The sequence below is a fragment of the Xiphophorus couchianus genome, chromosome 14 (genome assembly GCF_001444195.1).
Source record: "Xiphophorus couchianus chromosome 14, X_couchianus-1.0, whole genome shotgun sequence".
Taxonomy (NCBI): Eukaryota; Metazoa; Chordata; class Actinopteri; order Cyprinodontiformes; family Poeciliidae; genus Xiphophorus; species Xiphophorus couchianus.
Window position 1 is genome coordinate 24,166,939 of NC_040241.1, and position 6,000 is coordinate 24,172,938.

Genomic DNA, 6,000 nt, shown 5'->3' on the forward strand with positions numbered 1-6,000 from the left:
TCCTGGCAGAGAGAGTTTCATTTATTATATTATCACAAAACATATTATTGTAATTTTTCTACTGTTTTATTTTAAATAAATTATTTATGTTTGTTAAAATACAAAATAAATAAATGTTAAAATGTTTTAATTCCTTTACCTCTATTATCTATTTAAAAATTCCCAACTGTATTTTTAAATTTATTTGTATTTATTTAATTAGAAATCATATCAAAAGCATAATTATTAATATGCTGTAATTTTACTTTCTTTCTTTTTCATTTTTTTTCCTCCATTCTTTTATATTGTAAAGATTTAGCTAATTACGTTTATTTATTTATTTCTTAAAAGTTGTAATTTCTATATTTAAGTATTCCAGTTAGTTTTATGTTGCAGTATTTATTTTTATTTACTTATTTTTACATTTATTTTGGAATAAGAAACTAAACCAAATCAAAAACCTTCTTAGTTCTCATTTTTAGTTCTTTTTGTACTTCTATTTTTTTTTATTAAAGTGTGATAATAAATGCTTTTATGTTTGTAATATCATCAATATTAAACATCCATTTCTCATATTTAGCCCTGAGACATTGTTAAAGCGCTTGAACTGCTGTAGTTATGTTTCGTTTTAGAGTTTTTGTTTTTGGGAGAAGAAGAAGAAGAAGAAGAAGACGACATTTTGTTCAAATTTAGTTTGTAGTTTTTCCATCCTTGTCTTTGTTGTCCCGTAGATGCTTTAGATGGTGTTTGCATTGACATGCCATATTACACCACAGCTTCATTTGCTGTCTTTGCATACATGCTGGGTTTAGAACGAGGAACATCATACGCTTTTACGTCTCCATTTCAAACTAAATGACAGCTGAAACACTAATGATTTAGTTGGATCTCCACCTTTATAAACTGGAGCATTGGGATGAAATGTTCTGGGTGTCAGCTTTTACTTTTCTAACTTCCTGTCAGGCTTAGCTGTGCAACAGTGCTATCATTAGTTTCTACTATAAAAAAAACCTGATCACTGTTTCTTTAAACAATGAGTCAATGTCAGCCTTATATTAGTGATGTGAAAACACAAACAAACAGCAGATGAGCAACAACAGGAAAAGGTTTTCTAATTATATGAATCTGTTTTAATTAGTAAATGCTTTGCTTCTTCTTTAATGTAAACAAATGTTGCATTATTTTCCACTTTGATTTGTAGTAGTTGTTTGTCCCTAATAGGGTTTCCTCCAATTTAGGTTCATTTCATTTTTCTAACTTCCTGTCAGAAATAGTTGCGCTGCAGTCTTAACACAATCTGTACACAAGAAGATGTGGAATTCTGTGCTGTGCTCCATCAAAAACAATTAATGATTAAAAAAAGATATTGGTGTAATTTTCTAATTGTCTGCTGCAGCCAGCTGTGCTGCAGCATCAATAGCTTGAAAGTAAAATCAGGAGTTTTGACTTGGCTGTGATGCTTTTCCTCATTTTTCTCTTTCTTCCTCCAATCTTTCATAGATAACACTATTTATATCCATAAGTAATAGAAAAAGTCTCATTTTTGAGAATGATTCATTTTAAACACAAACAAAAGAACAAAAATTACAGTTAAGCCCGACAGAGAATTAAATTTAAAACCACAGTGCCATCTTCTGGCGAAATGTGTGCATTGCAACATGACGCAGTACTTTCCATATTTTTTATTAGCAATTTTGAAAAAATGCATGCACTAATTTCTACCAACTTTACAGTGACGTGTTTCTCTGTGTTGATCTGCCACATAAAAAAATGAAAATCATGTTGCTTTTTCAAAACAGCTTCATACATTTATAAAAACCTCGAAATGCAACTGAACCTATAAAATATGAAGTTAAAGTCCATTTGTTTTTAAAGAAACTTATGAAAATGAAATGAACGATGAGCAAACAAAACTCACAGAACAAACTCTGCATGCAAACCGGAGCTGCTTCATTTGTTTAATTCATTAATTAAATGAATAAAAAGGCAGCTTGTTTCTGTTGATCTCTGTTTTATTTGGCACCTGATGGATAACTCTCTGATGAATCTCCTGCAGGCTGATGGTTACATAACTGATGATAAACTCAGTCTGCTAAAATCACACAAACTGACATGTTTATTTGGAGAAAAACATACATAGATGTGCATGGAAACCAGTAGCTTAAAGCTCAGGGTTTATTACGTAAATCATCAGAATATTATACACTGCAGGTCCAAATACAATAAGATTTATCATTTTATTTTTTAAAAATGACAAGATAAAACTTTAACAATGAAATGGATCTGTAAATGGATCTAGTAATTACCAGATTCTTTGTTGTGAGTTCATATCTAGTGTAGCTGAAAACTGATAATTATTCTGATGAGAGAAACTTCTTTGGACTACAATTCTCCAGAAACATCCATTCATCAGATCGAGTCTTTTTCTAGATGCAAACATCCAGAATTATCTGAATATTTTAGGAGTTTTATGCCAGAAGTTTCTAATAAGGCGAGAAATCTCCACAGTCAAGATTCATTTCTTTACTTTTCCTCCTGCATGATTTTTGTTTTGTCTTGAAACGATTTGGTGCCCAACAATCCGGTCTTACATCTGAGTCTTATGAAATAAACATGTTTCCACCACGGCTCACTGTTGATGCGAGGAGCGGCCATCTTGAAACGCAAAGTGGTAACTGGTGGTAGTGGGTTTTAACCCAAAACATTTAAATAGAGGATCATCAGTCATTATCTAACATGCAAATAATATTTATGTTTTAAACAACCAGACGCTAATAACACCTAATAAAGCTTCATCTGTTTGGGAGAAACGCTGCTGGTGAGATTTGTCTCTAATAAATGACATTTTCTGCTGTGTTTTTATTCATTAATATGGTAGAAACGTTCAGATGTTCCAGATGTTTCTACTGATTTTAAATGATGTAACCAATGAAAATTATTGGATTGGATTTGTGACCTTATTATAGAAACATTTCAACTGTATCCTGTTAATATTATGATTTTATTCTGGTAATATTACGACAATATTCTTATACAACTTTGTTCTTGTAATATTTTGAATTTATCATTAAAATATTGTGACTTTATTATCATAATATGACTGTTTTCTCTTAATTTTATTATTTCTTTTTTTTTAGCATGATCCTTATATTGTAGATTTTGATCCATCTTCGTCATAAACTTGTTTCTGATGGTAATTAAAGCTATTTTATGATTCAAGGGAATCTTCTGGGTTTGTAAACAATTAGAAACTTATGAATTTATAAAGGTTGTCCAGGCATGAAGTTGGTTTAAATACCAAACACTTTGATATTTCCTAGCAGTTTTTTGTTTCCACAGTGAACTAAATCCCTCCATGTTTTTAATTTTTCCTCCAGAGGCGACGTCCATCAACTCTTCATCGTTCCACTCAGTCGTTCCTCGGCTCTTCGCCTCCTCTACCTCCTCCGCTGAGGATTTCCACGTCGCGTGCCTGAACTCTCCTGAGAACATGGCCATCTTCATCAACGTTTCCTTCCTCCCGCCTCTTCTTGGGTTTCCAGCAGTGGAGGTGTCAGCGTCTGGCGCCATCAGGCCACTCCGACTTCTTCACCTTCCAGATGGCAGCGGTGGAGGTTACTGGTGTTCTGGGCTCCGTGGTTTATGTTGTGGGAACCCACATGGAGAATGAGGCAGTGGTCCTGTTAGGGATTCTGTTCTGCGTCATTTTTCCCGCCCAGAGCTCCTTCCATGTCCTGACCTGTGTGGATCGCTAACCGGCCGTCGTTCATGCCGTCAAGTACGTCCAGTGGAGCGAATCCATCAAAGCCAGAGTCAGGAACGTCAACACGGCGTCAGTCTGGCTGCTGTGCTCTGGGTTTACTGAAGCTGTACCTGCCTGACTTCCCCTCCGCTCCTCTGCTGCCCTTCCTGGCCGTCTGCTTCCTCATCACCTCGCTCTGCTGCCTGGCCGTGCTCCGCGTTCTGAGGCACCCAGGGCCGAAGGAGCGAGTGGAACCGGTCAAAGCTCCGGGCCTTCAACATGATACGGGCCATAACTGTGACCCAGCTGTTAAGAATAGTTGGATATCTTGTGTCTTTCAGTGATATGATTTCAATAGCTCCAGAACATCTGTGCACGTTTATGGATTCAGGTTTGTGGCTGACGGTCCCCAGCAGTTCGGTTTTACCTCTGCTGTTTCTGAACAAGAAGCTGCCATGTTTCAGGAGGAACTGGAAGAATGTAACGTAGTGAAGTCTGGATTGATACTGAAATACTTCAGATACCAAACCTTTAAGATCAATTCTCAAATAAATAACTAAACAAGAGCTTAAAAAGAGACTCATTTAGGCAAGATCTAAAGTTTTGTTGACATATTTTGTTATGATTTTCTGCTGTTGCTAAAATATCCTAGCTGTAGTAAATGAGGCTGCTCGCTCAATGTACTTCTGAGTTTACCATGAATACGTTAGAGTGATGGTTGTTCTTTTTTAGGAAGCCAAGATTTGAATGACAACACTTTTTGAGCATTATCAGGTAAATTAAATGTTTGCACATAGTATCAGAATCAGACAGTTCCTGCTTCAACTTTACTCAGTATTGGATCAGAAAGCAAATCGATGGTATGGAATATCACTAATGTAGAGAATACAAGTCATGTTTTGTCTAAGAGTCTGATAAAACAAAACAAAATATTAGTTGTTAAATGTTACTGCTAATGCCTTGTTTCCGCCAAGCGGTTCGGGTCGGTGTGGATCAGTACATTACTTTAAGGTCCGGCGTTTTTAGAAGAGCATTTCCACTGCCAGTTAGAAATGTTCTGTTGTTGGTCAGTTACATAGACAGAACACCGAACCGAACCGACCCAAACCGACTGATGGCGTACCACAAGGTAGAGACTTACTGGAGACTCCACTATTTTTCATTAAGGAACTCATGATATTTTCCCAGGCAGTGGTGGACACATGCTAATCCGCTAATGTGCTAGCAGCATAGTTCATTTTTCACTTAGCATGTTAGCATTTTTGGTAACTTTAAAAACATTTGGCGCGCTAAGCTTTTCCCAGATTTTCTCTAAAGCGCTAATTTACTTGGCTGTTTTGCAAACATTCAGTTGAATAAAGTTCAACATCTGTGTTGAAGTTCTGGTTAGCAAACTGTTCATGTTCATGCTCTTATTTTGAAGTGAGCAATTCCATTTCCTCTCCTTATGTTCGCTCTCTTTTTAGCTCCCGATAACTTTATTTAAAACAGGAAACATACAGGAACGAAATAAAACATGGACAGCTGTAAAAAATAAATACAATATCTAAGAATGTTACAGAACATAAAAACTAATGTCTAAATTAAATTGCAGCTCTTACAATTAGCAGAACTAAAATCTTGGCTAGTGATTTTCCAGAACTGAAAACAAAATGGAGGATCTTTGCTGATTTGCATACAATAAACAGCAAAGTTTCTGTTTATTTTGGACTTTAAAAAACCTAAAGCTCATCACTTTTTTACAGGATGTCCTGTGGACGGCAGGGAAGAGAAGAGATCACCTCACTAATGCCGAAATTCACGTTTCTCACACAGACGGCCGTTTGTTGTCTGCAGTGAAAATAAGCTGGTTGTTTTTGCTCACATTGGTTGTCAGCCATGTTGTTTAGGCATTAAAAACCTTTCAGACTCACTTAATCATCAGAATATTATGCACTGCAGAACTGATGAAGCTGTACATCTTAATCTGGTTTATCATAGCAAAAAACTCTATTATGAAAAGTTATTAATAATAACTTCTGTAATAAATGTTTTGTTGTGACTTCATATCAGTAACTTCAGAGTTATTGTAAAGATGTAAATGTAAAGATAAACCTAAAAACTGTGGAAGTAATTCTTTATGAAGCTATAGATCAGAGAAAGATACTTTTCATGTCATATTTAAAGCTGTTTTTACAGCATCATATGGACAAAACATCCTGACAGGTTGATATGAAATAAAGTCCAGAAACAGACAATAAATCAAATTCATAACTCACCAGTGCTTTTTATGATTCCTG